The sequence below is a fragment of the Magnolia sinica genome, chromosome 4 (assembly GCF_029962835.1).
Source record: "Magnolia sinica isolate HGM2019 chromosome 4, MsV1, whole genome shotgun sequence".
Classification (NCBI taxonomy): domain Eukaryota; kingdom Viridiplantae; phylum Streptophyta; class Magnoliopsida; order Magnoliales; family Magnoliaceae; genus Magnolia; species Magnolia sinica.
The window spans coordinates 38323961-38345149 of record NC_080576.1 but is presented as its reverse complement, the minus strand read 5'-3'; the positions used below and the strand labels follow the sequence as shown (position 1 = coordinate 38345149).

The following is a 21189-nucleotide window of genomic DNA, read 5'->3' as shown; positions in this document are numbered from 1 at the left end:
CAATTTTCAGTTGTGTGAATGTTACAAGCACAAATACCGCAAGCAGTTTCCTTAGCCTTATCCTTCTTTAATTCCATGGCCTCGAGTTTTTTGGTGAGATTAGCCACTTTAGCATTGATATCATCATCCTTTTTCAGGAGATACATTCCTCCCCTCTCTTTGGATTGAGTTGCCCTAGACATGGTGTTTGATTTTAGGGAGACGTCCCATGATTGTGTGTTTTCAGCAAGCTTATCAAAGTAATCCCACACATCATCGACACTTTTATTCATGAATTCCCCATTACACATAGTCTCGACTAATTGGCACATGAGAGATGTCAGTCCATCATAAAAAAAATTTGTGATGCGCCACATTTCAAAACTGTGTTGTGGGCATGAACTGACAAGATCCTTGAACTGCTCCCAACATTGGAAGAATGTTTCATCTTCCTTTTGGGCGAAGTCCATGATCGACTTTCTAAGGGTGTTCATCTTATGGTATGGGAAATTTTTCTTTTTAAACTCCCTTATCATATCATTCCATCTACCAATAGATGGAGGATGTAGTGAATGCAATCATGTCTTAGCTTTCTCTTTCAAAGAAAAAGCAAAGAGTTTCAACTTGACCGTGTCGTCAGAAACATTAGGAAAATATAGAGTGGCTATGATCTCATCAAACTCTTTCAAGTGTAGATATGGATTTTCATATTCAAGCCTATGAAATTTTGGAAGGAGTTGGATCACACTCGGCTTGATATCCATGTGTCCCGTATTTTCTGAAAAAATCATATAAGAAGGGGTGCTCACCCCCGCCGGTTGTAGAAAATCTCATAAAGTACGAGGCAAGGGTGCTTGATGCACCTCATTCTCATCATGGACTTCCTCAGCACTAGGTTGAGGTTGTTGATTTACCGGTTGATTTGCAGCCATCACTTCAATTAACTCTGAGGATCTTAAGTGGTGTCTAATCCTGCGATGGATAGATAACCCATTAACCAATCCTCCTCCACTCAAAAGACGTCGAGTGTTATCACGGACCCACTTGGGCATGAAACACTCTCAACCCTCAAATTCAGATTCTAACCTAAACCTAAAAGAGAGAAAGGAAATAAAAATCTAAAAATAGAAAGAGAAAGGGAATTAGAAAGAAGTTACCAAATTTAGAAGTTCCTAATTAAAATCCTACAAAACAAAACAAAGTTAGTTAGTTTCAAAAATAGAAATTAGCAAGTTTTTAAATCTAGAATTAGAAAGTTTCTAAAATTAGGAAACAAACCCTAACAGAAAAAAATAAAAATTAGAATGAGATTACGAGTTTAGAAAGTCTATATCAGAATCCTATAAAACAGGAAAGTTAGGTTAGTTTCTAGAAAAACCTAGTCCTAAAATTTAGAAAATATAAAAACCTAATCTTAAACTAATCCCAAAACTAGTTAATCTTAGAAAAATGCAACCGTTAGTCCCCGGAAACTACGCCAAAAACTTGTTCACAACCCCAAGTGTAGGGTCACGATGTAATAATAATCTCGGTAAGACCGAGGTCGAATCCGCAGGGACTAATCTCGTGTTTTTTCTAAGAGCAACTAGAACTTGAACTAGAAGAAGATGAAAATCTAATCTAGAATATGTGAGAGAATAATTGTGAAAAACTTAATGAAAAACTTGTGAAATTCAAATTTAGAAAACTAAGATTTCCAAGGATCCACTTGTAGAGATCAGGGAGATCTTATGCTCGATTCATGAACACAACTGGAATCAGATTCCCATCTTCATCCAATTGGAAGATATCTTATTAAAAATCAAATCTGAACTTCCTTTAATCTAGTTCTTAATGAATGAAAGGTATGAGAATTAGAATTGATTCCATCACAAAACCATGCCCATGAGACAAGGTAAACAACAGAATTTACCAATCCTCAACCAATCTGAGAGAATTGTAAGGGTTAGGGAGAATTCCATCATCCAACCATGCCCAGGGGACGATGATGAACAACAGGATTTCTAAAACCACAATCTCAATAAAGAAAAGAACTTACTCAAAGCTATCGCAAATCCATTGTAATTTAAGTCACAACAAACCATTAAAAACTGCAAGTATTCCTTATAATCAAACTAGAATAAAAGATAGTTCAACTTAAACATGAATCAAAGCAATAGAAAACATCCCATCATGCTACAAGCTTCACCTCTTAGCCCTAACTAAGAGGTTTAGCCAACCATAGACATGTTTGAACTAAAAGCTCTTAAGAAAAGCACGAAGAAAAACAATGAAGGAAAGAAAGAACTCTTGGACCGGCCGATTGCTCTCTCTCTCTCTCTTGCTTTCACACATTTTTTCTCCCCTGCCCTCTGTTTTCCTCCCCCTAGACGAGAGGTTTTAACACCCCTTTATAATGGAAAGGACTTCCGTGTGCACTCCTTACACAGTGCCATGATTAGCTAGAGCTTACGCAGCTCCATGTTTTTCTGTGTAAGAAGGTTGGTCGCCGGCTTCACCTAGCAAATCGGGTCGTTCAGCGAATCCATTGTGAAGATTCCTCCCCATTGTTCTCCATGGTTGGATTCGAAATCCCTTGGGGGTGGTTTAAATGGTCCCGATCGTGCTGATGAGTGCGATAGTGATCACTGAACGGCTTAGATTGTTGGTTTCCTCAAGACATGCTACGTCCTGCATGAACCTTGGGGATTCTCGGGTTTTATTTCTTGGGTGTATTATACCTAATGGACGGTCCAAATCCTTGCACAGAAGGCTGTACTATGGCCCATCTCGATCTTATCTTCCTTCCTTCACATCAGTCCCTCTTACTGTGTCCACCGTTTCCTGAACGTACCGGCTCGCAAGAATCAACAACGAACCAGGGTCCAGTTGGTTTAGCCTCCTAGACATGATGAATGACTTGGATCATCCATGCAGATTACGAAGATGGCCCACTACAAAACCCAATGAGGATTCGTCCGCTTGTGAGACGGTTTCAGCGAAACCGTCGGGTCAAAGTCCTCTTTAACCGTCTCCTTCTTGCAGTGCGCTGCGAACGTGTGTAGTTCGTGCGTACATGTTGATCGTTGGTGGGGTCTATGGTAGTTTCAGGGTCAATCAGTTCCGTTCATCAGTCTTAGTGGACTGACATTAGGGCCTGTGTTAGAAATGGGAAACTAAGACTGATCGTATGGGCCATAACATCGATTTTTTGCTTTTGGTTATTATTCTCGATGATCCAACACCTAAATCTTGGTATGTATGGTTAATTTATGTTGATTGGGCTTAGTATGAGGTTTTACATGATTTGGATCATGGGACCTATGAGATTTGGAATTTAGGGGTCTAAGGTGGTGGCGCAGCTCCACTTGAGTTGTGTACACACGCCACGTCGGGTGGGGTCCACCTGGCTTTGGTGATTCTTGAGTGTTAAATTCATGCTTTTAACATCCTTTTCAATCCAAGCTCTTGAATTCACCTTGCAACACAAACATGATTAAAATAGAACATTAAGCATTATCATGTGCATAAAACCAAGTAATAACTGGGGTCTAATATGCAATATTTGACCCTTATCAATGAGTCGCATCCCTCTTTTGAAAAGTCAAGTTACCCAAGCCTCAAGCAGAGTGTAGACTTCTGTACATCAATATAGATCGCTAAATAGTGATTTACATAGTAGATTATGTCTCCTAAGACTTGTAATTTGAACATTTTTTTCCACGCACACACCCTCACACCCACAGACACCACAATGGGTATGATAACCCATGACCTTAGTGTTGAAACTCATGTATGTCTATCACTAGGCCATGAGTAGTGTAAGACCCGTGTCTTAGCCTGTATTGTTCCGTGGGCTTCCGCGGCCCTTTCGGTCAAATTTCGGCAGCCCTCAACCTGTATTCGATGTTGTGTGTGATCTTAAGCCGAGTCCCGCATATTAGAGTCGACTCGACTTGAAACCTATACCCCTTCGACCACATCGTCGCCGCGGTTCCAACACCGTGACTCGCGCACCGTAACGAGACCCTGGCCAGGAGATGTGGGCCCATGTTCAGTTCGAGAAAAATACCACACGTTGCAATTCTGAGAAAATCTCTATGAAACGTCACATCAATCCATCAATCAATGTCAAGTACACAACCTTACCTAGCCCATCCCTCTCCCATTTCCCAAGTCAACTCTCTCTTACACAACTCATACCCATCCCATTCATTTCTTACCCTAAGTCTACAAGCACCATGCCATCTCATCTCATCACTCCACCTCACCACTTCTCTCTCTCTCTCTCTCTCTCTCTCTCTCTCACACACACACACACACATTTTTCTCTCATTCCAAGTGACTCCCATGGGAGCAACCCACGTCCAAGCAAGCTCCATGAGAGGCTTTGTATGGCCCACTTCCTATCTCCCATCCCCACCCTCCAAAAAAATAATCTCAATCGTTAAAGTTTGTCCTTTGGAGCTCTAGATCACGTTGGCAGAAGAAGGAAGAGGATATCAAAGGTGGGTACTTTTATTTATTGATTTTGTGATTTGAGGGCCCACATATGTGGGACCCATCTTGATGTATGCATGTATAGGGAGGGCCCATAGTGGTGGGGCCCTCCCTTCTCACGATCGTCTCGCCTCTCTTTCCCTCTCTCTTTTTCCCTTGTTGATGGCCCCATGATGTATGTAACTTATCTATGTTGTCCACCTTCGCGGGACCCACTTGATGGATGTGTTGGATTTACACTGTCCAGGCCATGTGGGCCCTATCTTAATGGGTGATGGGAAAATATAAATATAAGCTTGATCCCAATTAGGTGGGCCACACTGATGAGGACCCACTGTGATGATGTGGCACATCCACACCATCCACACAACTGGACGGTAGGACCCACCAGCCGTGGGGCCCATACGTGGGACCCACATACATATCCACTATTCGTCTAGCGTCCAAGGACGCTGGACGTGCTAACAGAGAAGGTGAACTGACATGGAGTGTACTAACCAGCTAACAAAATAAATAATAAAATAAATATTATTATAATATTTATAATGGTGGGCCCTACGTGGGATCCACCTGTTGTGTTGAAGCAGTAGCATCGTGGGGTCAGCTGCTGCGTCGACCCCATATAGACCGTCCATCCAGTGGGATCTGCCCACCTTATTGTCCTCCATCCAGCAGCCACGCTGCCTGATTTTGGGGGCAGCTTGTCTATGGATCAGCTCGATCTAAGGCCGTGTGGACTCACCTTGACGTTGAGATGATCCACGCTGTTCGTCCAGACAGGACGGTGGGTCCCAAAGCACCATGCTGCTGTATTAACGCAGCGAGGGCCGTGCGGTCACCATGATGTATATGTTTTATACACGCTGTCCATCCGAATTGGACGTGGGACCAACTCCACACGTGTGACACGTCTGGAGGTGGACCCACCTTAACGGTATGCGTTGTATCCCCACCATCAATCTCTGGATGATGGGAGATTGACGTCAGCAAGCCTTGTGGCCTGATCATGAGGTATATGTTATTTCCAACCGTTCATTCGTTTTGAGTGTGTGGGGCCCACTCACACGTGCTGCACGTGTGGGATGGACCCACCTTGAAGCATGTATTTTATATCCACAATGTCCACTGGGGCAGGATGGTGGGATCTCACCACCATGTATAATGAATGTGTTGTTTTCACACCGTCCGTCCAGGACATGGCCCACCCTACACGTGTGGGTGGGACCCTCATGATGTATATATTCTGTATTCTCACCGTCCAGCTGGACAGTGTGCTACACACGTGAAGTATGTAATTATCCCAGCCGTCCATCCGTCCTGGACAGGTGAGATCTACCTTGATGTATTTCTTCACCCACACCATCCATTCATGTAGGGGTCCACCTTGATAAATGTATTTTATAGTCACGCTGTCCATCTACTAGGGACGGCAACCCCCTTGATGCCAGTCTTCTATATCCAGCTATCCATCTACTAGGGATGGCAAGCCCCTTGACGTTGGTGTTCTATATCCAGTTGTCCATCTGATGAGCCTATTTAGAATGTACAAGGCCCACCTTAATATGATGTATTGATGCGGCCCAATGTGATGTACTTGAGGCCCATGCGATGTGGCCCGTTGATGTATATTGGGCCCATGTGATGCGGTCGATTGTGATGTGATGAGGCCCTGAGATGTGGCCTAATGTGATATATATGCGGCCCATGAGTGAGGCTCGATGTGATGTAATTATGGCCCATGTGCCGAGGACCATTGTGATGTGTATGTAACCCATGGGTAAGGCCTAATGTGATGTGTTTATGACCCATATGATGAGGCCCATTGAGATGTATTTTCAGCCCATTAAATGTGGCCCATTGATGTAGCCCACTTAATGTGTATGAGGCCTATTAGTGCGGTCCATTGATGTAGCCCACTTGATATGTGTGAGGCCCATATGATGTATTCGAGGCCTATATAATGTATTTGAGGCCCATGGGCGTGGCCCAATGTGATACATATATGGCTCATGAGTGAGGCCCATGGCGATGTATATTAGGCCCTTGTGTGAGGCCATGGGCCCACTATACGTATGACTCTATGTGGACCACTCCTTGGGAGCAATGTTGGTTAAATGTTCACATTGATGGACAATGATGGTTTAATGTCCACATTGTGACCTTCCCTTAGGCCTTGTTCAGCCGATTATTGAGGATGATTCTAATTGTGTAGACTGATTGTCGAGGCAGATTATCGATCGATTCTGATTATCGTAACCAATTGCCAATTAGCGATCGAGGGTAATTATCATGACTAATTGCCGATTCCGATCATCAAGGCTGATTATTGATCGATTTCAATTGTTGTGGCCGATTGTCAATTAGCGATTAAGGCTGATTATACTGACCGATTGCCGATTCTGATCATCGAAGCCGATTATTGATCAATTTCGATTATCGTGGTCGATTGTCGATTAGCGATTGAGGCTGATTATCATGAACGATTGCCAATTCTAATCATCGAGGCCAATTATTGATCGATTCCAATTGTCATGGTTGATTGCCGATTCTGATTATCGAGGCCAATTATTGATCAATTTTGATTGTTGTGGCCGATTGCCGATTCCGAATATTGAGGCCGATTATCGATCGATTCCAATTATTATGGCTGATTGTAGGTTCTGATCATTGAGGTCGATTATTGATCGATTCTGATTGTTGTGGCCAATTGCAGATTCCGATCATCGAGGCCGATTATCAATCGATTCCGATTATTGTAGCTGATTGCAGATTCTGATCATCGAGACCAATTATTGATCGATTTCGATTGTCATGGCTGATTATCGATTCCAATTATCGACCGATTCTGATTGTTATGGCCAATTGCCGATTTCGATCATCGAGGTTGATTATTGATTGATCCCGATTGTTGTGGCCGATTGCCGATTCTGATTATCAAGGCCGATTATCGATCGATTCCGATTATTGTGGCCGATTACAGGTTTCGATCATCGAGACCGATTATTGATCGATTCCAATTGTTGTGGCCGATTGCCGATTCCGATTATCAAGTTCGATATTGAACAATTCCGATTATTGTGGCTGATTGCAAGTTCTGAGCATCGAGGAGTTTATTGATTGATTTCGATTGCCGTGGCTGATTGCTGATTAGCGATCGAGGTTGATTATCGTGACTGATTGCCGATTCCAATCATTGGGGCCAATTATTGATCGATTTTGATTGTCATGGTCGATTGCCGATTTTGATTATCAAGGCCGATTATCGATCGATTCTGATTGTTGTGGCCGATTGCCAATTCCGATTGTATAGACTGATTGTCAAGGTCGATTATCGATCGATTCCGATTGTCGTGGCCAATTGCCGATTAGCGATCGAGGTTGATTATCATGGCTAATTGCCAATTCCAATTGTCGAGGCCAATTGTTGAGGCCCAATGTAATGTATATGTGGCCCGTATTTGAGGCCCGTTGTGATGTGTATTCAGCCCGTGTTTAAGACCCAATGTGATATATATGAGGCCTATGTGATGAGGCCCATTATGATGCATTGAGGGCCAGGCGATGGAGCCCATTGTAATGTATGTTAGGTCCATGTGAAAGGCCCATCGTGATGTATATTAAGCTCTTGAGTGAGGCTCATGGTTTTGGCCTTTGTGTGAGGCCATGAGCCCACTATATGTTAGGCTCTATGTGGGTCATTCCTTGGGGGCAATGTTGGTTAAATGTCCATATTGTCGAGGTCGATTGTCGATGCTGGTTATTGATACCGGTTATGAGTTTGTGACAGCATAACATTATGATACATGCCCATACGCATCATTTACATGTTTGTTATGAGATGTAGTTGACCATTGCATATGTCATGGGGCAGGTTGTTATGAGACTCCCTGACAGGCGAAGATTATCTCACATGAGCGCACGGTATGCACAGGATTGATGCATAACTGGATTGTATGACTCATGCATCTTGCATTGTGTGCCCTATCGACATCAGGGTCGTAGCCTCCATAGGCATATCATGGATGGCAAGATGGGACACCGAAAATCTGTTCTAGTATACGGGCGTCATATATGCCCCTGGGTAAAAATTCCTAAACCTCCGTGGTCAGGAGACGCCCCAACGTCGAGACCGAGTGGATATATATGAGCGCATGAGGGCCGAATACCAGGAGGTCGCGTCTCCCACTGTGTCGTACTCGGTTGGGAAGGGTGTGGCCTTACTTGCTCGAGGGTAGGGAGCATAGCCAGGTTGAGTTTGACCGGCTTATGAATGGGTCTGCTATCGACGTGTCGGGTAGATATTGGCTGACTACTGTCCAGGCAGATGGTGAGGTCTCTTTCACTTGCATGGTAGCGCATCAGTGGGCGGCGATTTGCATGTAGAGTGTACTAGACCTCGGTGATGATCCCAGAGAGAAACCGTACTGATATGTGGACTTATCGAGTAGGAGTTGCATATTCATTCATTCATTCATTCACTATCCTGGGGTTGGTGGTGCGTAACTAATTGTTGTGTACCTTCGTAATGACAAGGATTTCAGTTGGGTGCACGACTAACCTAAGATCAGGAGTCTACTACATTAAGTCTGGCTATCCAAATTTAGGTATGGGACTGGTTTGGATAGAAGTCCCTTGTGATGGACCCCATAGCCTGCGATACTACGTACTATCATCCCGACTTCACTCCAGCTTGGTCATTTCATTTACACCGCATATTACATTGCATCATTAGCATCTAATATTTGGCTTACTGTCCCCGCATTGCATAGCTGATCTACATTGCTTCATTAGTATATGATATTGTATTTATTATATTTCTTTGCATCGCATAGCCTGGATAAGGATGACGACATTTATGTGCCTATCAGCATGTTTTCGCATTATTCTGATATCGTATGATTTATGATCTTGCTAGTGTTTCTGATATTGTATGATTTATGGGCTTATCAGTATTTTTGCTTACTCTGATTACTCTGATATTTGCTTAATCGGCACTTACCTTGTGCACACACTTTCACCACCCACTAAGCTTTCTATAGGCTTATGCACTATAGATGCGTGTAGGTGGCGTTAGGTTGTAGTAGCGTTGAGCTTGGAGCGTGTAGCTGTTTTCTGGAGCTTTGATTTTATTTTGACATATGTATTTTCCTTCCAGCATTGTATTCAAAGTTTATATTAGTGAATATGTGATGATGATGTTGCTTTTGTGATTTGGGTAAACTTGTGGTTATGCTTCTTACGAGATACATATACGTTGGAAAATCCTCCTTGTAGGATCCCAGGATCGGAACCTGGCATATGGGCGGGGTACTACGGAGGTTGTCGGTGCCGAATTCGGCGATCGGGATCCTGTGAATTCGATTTTCGGGTTTGGGGTGTGACAAGTAGGGCCCTAGTAATCACTTGCAATTAGAACATGAATATAAAATTTTGGTTCTATTTACACTCATTTTCGGGGCCTTAACTTGGCCCAGTAAAAAACTACCAAATGGTATCACTACGCATTTTGTACACACCAGAAGCGTACTCGCACCCGAAGAAATCTCTAATCAAATTTCCTTCAGCGATACCTATTTCGCTATTAATACGATGGTACAAACCCTTACACAGGCCTTTGAAAGGGTGAATCTTTGCATGCCACATGACCACGATCAACGTGCTCATTTATGAGGAAACACATCAAGCATGCTTATAAAAACCTGTCGAAGAATGGATCTATCAAGAATTTGGCAATAATATCTTTGGTGAGGTTGTCTCTCACAATCCTTCCAAAATGGGAGATCTTTTCGGAGACGTTCAGAGAAGAGGAAGTGATTGAGAAGTTTCTAACCATCGAGAGATCAAACCCTTGTCTAAGCCAACCTAGTTTGGGTTCGAACCTAAGTTTGGGGATAGATTCTCATCGAATAATCCCAAGCTGTCCATTAATTGAGACAAAGGTAATGAGAGAGCGGAATGAGAAGACAAGATCCAATCCGCTCGACAATTTGGAGATAGGAAGAGACATAAAGAGTACCCGAATGCCCCTGGAGTTGTATCTCGATTAGGAACCTGGGGGGTTAGGATATGATGGATCATGTCCATCCATCATTCCTAGCATCCAAAACCACCCCGCAATGAATGGTGAAAATGCTAGAAGAGGCCTGATCTAGACTATTTGACACCTTTTGGTGACCTCTGGCTAAATCCATTCAACAGAATGTTATCAAAGATGCGGAGTGGTCAAATTGATCTGGATCGAGCCCCAGATTTGGTTGTATTAGTCAGAGGAATTTCGACAAATCTAGGCCACATCCCTAATATAGTATGGACACCCCGCGATAGATGAAGATATGAGAAGCTATGGAGTTTAAATCTAATCGGAGTCTTTCCCAATTCAAGTTGCCAATTCCGAAGAAATCAAAGGGATTGCCATATCCAGAACAACGACGTGAGCATGAAGGATCCAGAAGCAACAAGGAAACCCTAGCGAGGGTTTCAGCGCCTCGACGATCTATAAAATGAGTAATTGAAAAAGAGTTCGAGGCCCTATGCCAAACACATCAGCTTATCTTTTATCCCTTGCATAGCTTAGCTTACTTTACAACTACTGGCTAGTGGCTCCCGCTATAGTACCTTAGGAGTAGAGATAGTCTTTATACAACCTTAACTTCTAGATTGTGATCAGCTAAGTTTCGGTTTGGTTGACCACACCTGCCTCGATTCTTCTGTTTTAATAGTCGTATCAAGTATCTATACATTTTCATTTTGTTTATTCATTTAGTTGTCTCGTAAAATTGCGATTGTAACTAACATTTTTTCATAATATGTAGTGAAATCAGCAGCATTTTATCTTATTTAATTAGAATGTATATCTTTGTTTATTTGAGAAGTGTTTTAAACTTAAAGTGTTGGTGAAAGAATAAGTCCTTAAGTCCGTAGACTCGCATCTATTGTTACCAAGCAAAGACTCATTCAGAAGGATTAGCCTCATTTCCTTTCACTTATTACTTGAACGGAGCACAATATTGGTGGCCAAGAGGCCTCTGGTCCTCTGATCCCAGTCTCTAATTTGTCTATCTCGGAAAAGGGAACACCAACAATTTAATCAACCCTTGAGTCAAACCAGCACACCCACATATCCTACTCATACACATGTGCAAAATCTAGACTTCGTACTTAGGTTTTGACTGATCGAATTTTGAACCTATATACCATTGGGAAGTGTCGCCAATGGCCTTGTTGCATGACATGTGTAAGATGTTTTTTTCTTTCTTTTTTTACATGGGCACAAATGATCAATCTATGCTAGCGGATGAGTTATTGGGTCCTACTATCATCAAGTGCACGTGCCTATTTCACAGACACAACGCCCCCGATTTTGTTATACATGGCTCAAATTTCAATTGATACCCGGATCTACTGGGTTTAATGGATCTCCCCCCCTTTTTACCCTTATGCATGCACCCTCACACAAACACACACCACAATGAATACTGAAATGCACATGACCTTAGTGTTGAAACTCTTGAGTGTACCATTAAGCCATAAGGACCCGGGTTTGGTGGATCCTTAACTGCAGGGCCCACCATGATGTATGTGCCTTTCATCCAAGCCGTTAATTCATTTTGAAAGATGATTTTAGGACATGATCCCAAAAATGAAGCGGATACAAATCTTAGATGGACAACACCCCAAGAAACAATGGTTATTAAATACTCACTATTAAAAACCTTTCTGAGGCCACCGGAATGTTTATTTTATTTCCAACCAGTCGATGAGCTAACAAAGACATGATGAAGGGACCACACAACTATCACCTTGAAAGATGATCTATCGATGTCCTGGGGGGGAGAATAGGACAATAGAAAATTCTTCGAAATAAAGTGGAATAAATAATATGAATCACCCAAGTATTGAAACCTTGATTCTAAATAATTCGTAGGACAACCTTAACCTAGAATTTTAGGTAGGACAACCTTATTTCACGATGTCTTTAAAATCAATCTTTCAAACTAGCAAAAGAAGATAAAATAAATACAGCATTCACCACACAATGAAATAAATATGACATTCACCACAAGGCACAAGGGATTATAGTGGTTCGGTGCTTAAATCCGCACCTACTCCACTCCTAAAAATACAAGCCTCATAATTTTGACTTTCACCATAGCAAGGTTTTCACAGGTTCACCTTAACAACTTAATACAGTTCTTGTGATTTTTACGGGCTATCAAAATCAAACTCATTTTGTTATTTTCAAGGGCTGTCATAAATCAACCCTCAGATATTTTTGAGCAATCTCAGAAAAACCCAAATAAAATAAAGTAATTGACAATGTACTTATCTTCAAATGATAATTCAAAGATACAGTCGAAGCTAGAAGCAGAGATCTTCTTTCTAGAGTGTAGAGGAGGCAATATTTGTTTAACCAGAAAGAATATAAGGATCTGATGTTTTTGAATAAAATGAAAACCCTAATGCTGCATATTCAATTCTCTGTTTCTCAAGTAGAGTATAGACTACTATCTAATTTACAATTAAGATCAAATTGAGAAAGGGAATTGAATAAGATAAATAAATATTATAAATACCTCACAAATAGCTTAACGAGGACTCATCTCTTACTTGTAGAAGATTTTTCTCTAATTTTCATTGTAAAATAGAATAAGAGAAGGTCCCTATTTATAGCCAAAGGATTTGGAAATTCGATCGGCTTAAGAATAATTTTGACTAGCCAAATTCCAACGATTCCATTCCAACAGCTATCGGATTGTGTGAGATAAGATTTATCCAAAATTCAGCTGGCCTAAGGAAAAATATGACTGGCCGAATCGCCTTGAAAATCCAAGAATTCTTTGCTGGAAAATGAATCAAACTTTTCATCGGGCTAACCGAACTTTAAGTTAGGCCAGCCGAACCTAAATTTAGGCTGGCCAAATTTGCAACAAAATTTTTAAATATTCAAATCTAAAAAATTTCCCGACCTTGAAGTTTGGTTAGCCGAAGAATTTAGGCTAGCTAATCTTAAAGTTAGGCTAGCCGAACTTCACTGAAGTTAACCTAATTTATACGATTTTCAAAAGCACCTAACTTAAGGTCTTTCTAGGGTTATTTCACATGTTGGTTGACTAATATAAAGATCTTCTAATCTTGATAAGCTTGAAACCGAGTAACGTCGTTTAAGTCTTGAGATGTCGAGACAAGCTTGAGTTAATCTTCACGAGATGTAGTGTACTTGCGATCTGAACAATATCTTCGTGTATCTTGGTCTACGATATTTGACAACATTATGTGTACTACACATATAAGCACTTCTAATCTCCCCCTTTGTCAATTTTGTAACAATATATACACACACACACACACACACACATACACACACACACACATACATATATATATATATATGTATATATATATATATATATAATATAATGTATATATATACATATAATATATATATATATATATATATTACTATATATATATATATATATATATATATATATATATATATATCATATATAACACATACATCACAAATAAACTCATGATCTCAACCATCTAAAAGATTGAAGCCACCCTGTAGATTCAACAATCATCTATACTCCACCTGTAGCTCCACCTAAGAAATATAACATATATTATGCCATCCAAATATAATCTCAAGTATGTTCACAAGTATAAGTATATATGATATTTTAATTTCGTCACATATCCAAAATAAATTCCATAAACACATCAAAAAGATATATATATATATATATATATATATATATATATATCTTAGTTCTCCCCCTTTTTGTTAGAAGTTGACAAAGGAAGAAATCAAAATGTATATGCAATGAAATTTAATAATATAAAAAAAAGTAGGGTATAACGAAGCATAATATCATATAAAAGTGGAAAACACTGTATGAAACAGTGTATCAAGTAATGTATCAAACAAAACCATCAAAATATAAGTTAATACAGATCCAACAATTGTGAAAATGAGCAAATGGGGTTTTCCCTCCTTTTGAGCATTCACGGGCGGTCCGGCTAGCCCAAGCACATGCTCAGCAGGCCGATTTTCTAGGTTAGCATCGGGTTGGCTGAAAAAAGAAATCATTATTATTTTTTTTTCATTGTCTTTTCTTTTCATTCATACATTATTTACAAGTAAGCAAGAGGAAATAAATGCAAAAATAAAAGTAAAAAAAAATAATTATTTAACAACACATAATCCAATATCATGCTTTAAATTTGAGAACTTGACACTGTCAAGCGGCTTAGTTAGAATATCTGCAAGCTACTTCTCAGTTTAAATGTATTTCAGCATGATAGTCTTATCTTCAACTAATTCTCGTATGTAATGATATCTTATGTTAATATGTTTTGTACGAGAATGTTGTATTGAATTTTTTGATATATTTTTATCGCACTAGTATTATCACAATATAAATTCATTGTATTTTATGTAATTTCATAATTAGCTAACATTCATTTCATCCACATAAGCTGAGTGTAAGCATTTCCTATAGTGATGTATTCTGCTTCTGTAGTGGATAATAATACAGAAATTTGTTTCTTGCTCAACCATGATACAAGGCAGTTTTCAATATAAAAACATCCACTACTTGTAGATTTTCTATCATCTACATTACCTGTGATTTGTACAAACGTATCATGTGTATACCACAAACCTAAGTGAACAATGCTCGCAACATATCTAATTATCCATTTGACAATAGATAGATGAGATTCCTTAGGGTTAGATTGATAACTAATGCAAATGTCATCACTAAAAGAAATATCAGGTCTGCTGACAGTTAAGTAAAGTAGACTACCAATCATGTTGCGATAAAGTCAAGAATTAACACTCTTACTTGATTCATCTTTTGATAATTTAAGTATTGTATTCATAGGACTATTAAAATTCATACCATTTTCAAAACCAAACCTCTTTAATAGGTTCAGTACACATTTGGTCTGGGAGATGAATATTCCATCTTCAAGTTATTTGACTTGTAATCTAAGAAAGTAGTTTAGCTCGCCGACCATACTCATTTCAAATTTAAATTTCATAAGATCTGCAAACTTAGTAGAAAGATTAATGCAAGTAGATCCATAGATAATATCATCGACATAAATTTGAACAATCAAGATATCATCATTACATTTTTTAACAAAAAGAGTTTTATCAACACTACCCATTAGAAAATTATGACTAAGCAGAAATTTAGTTAATTTTTCATATCATGCTCTAGGGGCTTGTTTTAAACCATACAGTGCCTTTTTAAGATTGTGAACATGATCATGAAGTTTGGGATCTTCAAAACCCTTTCGTTTGTTCAATGTAAACTTCCTCACTTAAGTCACCATTTAGAAAAACATTTTTTACGTCCATTTGATATATTTTGAACTTTTTATAACAAGCAATGGAAATAAATAATCTGATAGAATTAAGACGCGCAAATGGCATAAAGGTTTCTTCATAATCAATACCTTCAATCAGAGTATAACCTTGCACAACCAGTCCTACCTTGTTTCTAATAGTGTTACCCATTTCATTAGATTGATTTTTGAAAATTTATTTTGTTCCATTCACATGTTTATCAGTTGGTCTTGAAACAAGTTACCATACATCATTTCTTACAAATTGATTCAATTCATCTTGCATCGCCAAGATCCAACTTTCATTTGCTAGTGCCTCATTTACATTAGTCAGTTCAATTTGGGAAGTGAAGCAAACATGATTGCATATATTTTCAAGTTAGTCTTTTAGTCAGAACACCAGTGTGAAGGTCACAAAGTATTTGATTAGTCGGATGATCTTTGACTAATCTTAACTCAGATTATCTGATTTAAATGATGGATCTGGTTAATTAACTAAAATTATATCATTATCACTATTATCTTGATCAAGACTGGGAATTATCGATTGATCATCAATCACAACATTTATCGATTCTTATATAACTCTAGTTTTTTTGTTTAGAACCTGATATGCTTGACTATTTAAAGCATAGCCAATGAATATTCCCTCATTACTTTTAGCTTCAAATTTTTACGATCACGTAAAATAAAGCATTTATTTCCAAAAGTTCAGAAATATTTAACAGTGGACTTTTTGTTAAACCATAATTCATAAGAAGTTTTATTTTTGGTTGTTCTAATGTAAACACGATTAATTATATAGGATGAAGTACTCATAGCTTCAGCCTATAAATTTTTAAGTAAATTCATACTATTCAGCATTACACTAGCCATTTCTTGTAAAACTCTATTTTTTCTTTCAGCAACCCCATTTTGCTTAAGTGTTTTAGGAGCAAAAAATTCATGTAATATACCATGATCATTATGGGATTTCTCAAAATTATTATTTTCAAATTCAGTTCCATAATCACTTCTAATTCTGATCACAAATAATTCTTTTTCAGTTTGGATGCATTTTATTAGTTTTCTAACTTCGTCGAGAGTATCCGACTTTTCTCTTAAAAATGCTACCAATGAATATATAGTGCAGGCATCAACTACAACTAGAAAATATATCTCTCCGCTTCTACTCTCCGTTTTAATTGGCCCAACTAAATCCATATGGAGTAGTTCAAGAGGTCTTGTAGTGGCTAAGGAGTTCACTTTCTTGTGACTTCTCTTAATTTTCTTGCCTATCTGACAGGCACCACATACTTTGTTTTCTATCTTTTTCAATTTGGGTAAACCACGTAAGTGATCTCTTTTACTCAATTTATATAGATCTCTATAGTTTACATGTCTAAGACATGGATGCCATAGTTCAATCTCGTTTGTTTGTACCATGTAGCAAGAATGATTTGTTAAGTAAGAGTCATCAATGATATAGCAATTTTCAGACGTTCTGCGAGCATTTAATATTACATGTCCTTTATTATCAATTATCTCACATTCGTGATCTGAAAATTTCACATTATGTTTATTATCACATATTTGAGATATGCTCAGAAGATTATATTTTAAGCCTTCAACATATAAAATATTTTTGAAGAGAGGTAAGTTGGGAAGTTGTACATTACGTTTGCCAATAATCTTGCAATTGCTTCCATCTCCAAATGTAACTGAGTTGCCATCAATTTGGTTGATGTTTGATAGTATACCTTTATCACCTATCATATGCCTAGAACATCCACTATCCAGGTACTATCTTGAATGGCTATTTGCTTTGAAAGTTGTGTGGATAACAAGACAACCTTTAGAACCCATTTCAATATGGTTCTAGGTTTATAAGGGTCTCTTATCTTTCGCTTTGTTTGGGAGTTAGGATTTCTCCTTTTTCTATTTACTCCATTCTTACCTGAGCTGGATTTCAATAGTTCTTTGAGCAAGTCCACAATTTTATCAGCTAGAGGAGGATTTCTATTTTCTTTCTTTTGATATTTGTGGTAGTTGGCACATTTTTTTTTACATTAGAAGCTTGAAAGGGTTTTATATTTTTGAAGTTATTATTTTTACAGTTTTACAAAAGTAGGAGCGAAATCCTTAGATTTCAAAGAGTTATTTCTAATATAACCCAGTCCAGATATGTCACCACATCATCGAGATGAGGTTAACAATTTTTCAAGTTTCTGGTCACCTTGGGTATATTTCTAAGTATCCTTTGAACTCTGAAGGGAGGAAAAACTTCAAGTTTTGATATCTCATTTTCAGATTTTAAGTTTTTGTAATTCAAAATTTTTTAAACTTAAATCTACTTTAGATTTTTCAAAACAGTCAGAAAAATGAGATTTTTCTAAAATAACCTTTTTCAAGGTCTAATTGTAATTTGGCACTTATTTCTTTTTGGATTTTCAGTTTGGCCGCGATCTTGCAACTTTCTCTGTATAGGGCATCATATGCAACTTGAAGATCATGTTCATTTTCAGAGTCACTTCTTGGAGTTTTATAATCAGATGTTTCACAATCATCTGAGGAAGTGATTCTGGCTATTGTCATAAAGGCTTTCAAATGATTTGCATTTTTCTGGTCTGATTTGTCAGTTTCTAGATTAGTTTCAGATTCCGATGATTCATCCCAAGTACCTATCACGCCTTTTCTTCTAAATTGATCCTTTTTAGAACATTTAGAAGCAAGATGCTTATATTCAAAACTGTTGAAGCATTGGGTGTCTTTTGTTTTAAATTTCCAATCGTCTGATTTTCCTTTTCTTTTGTCAAATGGTTTTTAAAAATCTGTTCTTTTCTTATTTTTGAAAATTCTATAGAATTTCTTTGCCAATATAGCTATATCATCTTCATTTTTTACAACATCTGAATTTATAATTGAATCCTTTTTATTTAGATTTAGAATATTTAAGGGCAATGGACTTGATGTTAGGAGCTTTGAAATTCAGCTCGTAAGTTTGAAGAGATCCAACTAACTCAACCTTCATAGTATCGGTATCCCTCAATTCCTGTATTGTAGTAACTTTTGAATTAAACTTATCAGGAAGTGATTGCGGTATTTTTGCACAAACCTTGCTTCCAAGGATTCTATCTCCATAACCCCACATGGAATTGACCATGTCATTCAATTTCATATAAAAGTCCATAAAAGATTCATTTTCTTCCATACGAATTTCCTCTAATTTGGTTGTGAGTATTTGGATCTTAGATTTTTTTAACAATGTTAGTTCCTTCATGTGTCATTTCAAGAATATCCCATGCTTGTTTAGCCGTATCACACGAAATGATTCTTTTGAATTCATTTGGTGATAGAACGTAAGTTATTGCATTTAAGGCCTTTGCATTAGCACTACTTTCACTTTTCTGAACAGTTATCTAAAAAGTATAGGCAATTTCCTTCATGGACGTGGTTCCATTCTTAACTACTACTTCCATCTAGGAGCGATCCATTGAGTCACAGTGGCTTGCCACACACTCTTATCAATGGATTTGAAGAAAATATTCATCCTGACTTTCCAATAAGAATAATTTGAGCCATCAAAGGGAGATGGCCTTGTAATAGATAAACTTTTAAAATTTGATATCTTATAGCTCTAGATCTAGCATTAGGAGGTAAACCCCAAAAAGAGCAACTTCGCTTTAATACCACTTGAAAGATGAGCTATCTATATCCTTGGGGGGGGGGGGGAGGTATCTCAATCGCCCAAGTATTGAAACCTTGATTACAAATAATTCATAGGAAAACCTTCACCTAAAATTTTAGGCAAGACAACCTTATTTCATGACGTCTTTAAAATTAATCTTTCAAACTAGTAAGAGAAGATAAAATAAATACGACATTCACTACACAGAATGAAATAAATATGATATTCACCACAAATAAAGAAATAATCATTTACCACAAAGGTACAAGGGGTTATAGTGGTTCGGTGCTTAAACACACACTTACTCCACTCCTAAATTTACTACTCTCGTAATTTTGGCTTTCACTATGTAACACCCCGGATTTTTGCCAACCTAGAGTTAGACGTCCTTAGGCAATGGGTCAACCATAACACTCTCAAAGCTCAATCCCAAAGCGTAAAGTCCCTTCTTAACCATTTTTCTTCAAAATCTCACCTTTCATTATCCTATCCTTTAAATTTTTCTAAGAACATTCATAATACATACCAATCCTAGGGTATAAATGATGAAGAATAATACTAAAACTAAAGCTAACCATAAATAGTAAATAAATGGATGAAATGGGTTTTTGACCCTTAAACTTTTAGAATCTAACAAAATAAATAGTTTAGTTGGATATATTAGCATCTTTTACCACAAAATCATATATCGTATGTTGAGTAACTCATTCCGGTTTGCAAATTAGACTTGAAAACGCCTCACACGGACTCGTGGGCCCAAACGACTCAATTCGGGGGGACCCAGGGTGGGTCCCACATGTTTCCGGCAACCCCGGGGGGGGAGGACATCGCCCCTGGGGGGAGCCCTCACCCATATATCTAGTGACGGGTGAGGGGCTCGCCGATTTGGTGAGGCCTCGTCCGTATAGCGGATTGGGCAGCCTGTTTTCTGCATTTTTCTGTGCATTTTATCCAACTTTGAAAAATCATATCTCCCTCGTTATAACTCCAATTTAGGTGATTCAAAAACTAAATTGAAGAAAAATGAGTCTAGTTTTATATAAAAAAATGTGAAAAATATAATAAAATATATAATATAGTTTAAAGTAGGTTGTTGTGACAACTATCCAAAAATCACTTGTTGGACAGCTGCTACTTCTGGAATTTTTAGAATTTTTCTACAACACAAAATCTCATGAAATTTGGTGGATATGGGATAAACGTGATGCTGAACTACTAAAAAAATAATTAAAATAATATAATAAATAGAAGTGCCAAAACGAGGCATAGACTGGCCCTAAGATCGTATTTTGCCATAATTAGGGTAGAATTTTGTTTAGTACTAAACTAAATACTCAGTAGAATTAGCTTGAACCACTTTAAATATGAACTACAAGACCCAAAATGAGTAGGACCGCTAATGCTCGTTACCTAGAAACCTAGGATCAACCTCTAAACCCAGTTGCTCTTGGGAGCATTGTGAAACTTTATTTCGGACCTGGACCGCACGTCGAAAGTCCGATAGCGATAAACTTAGACAATTATGACCGCCTAGATAGACTTGATAATCACCTCGAAAATCAAGTCCAGATGATGTCCTGAGACGATTTATTTGAGTTCGGAGTAAAGAGTGTGAGAACGGTGAGAAATTAAATATAAATTATGAAATCTGAGTCGTGTCACTTGCGCGATGATTTTAAGTAATCTGACCGTTGGATTCTGACCCC

At 38.4% G+C, this 21189-nt stretch overlaps 1 non-coding gene across 1 annotated transcript; it reads left to right on the top strand.

Moving 5' to 3' along the window:
• Positions 1-360: 360 nt before the first annotated feature.
• Positions 361-467, top strand: LOC131244824 (small nucleolar RNA R71). Its single transcript, XR_009170597.1, has one exon. It is a non-coding gene; the product is annotated as a small nucleolar RNA R71 (small nucleolar RNA).
• Positions 468-21189: the final 20722 nt, after the last annotated feature.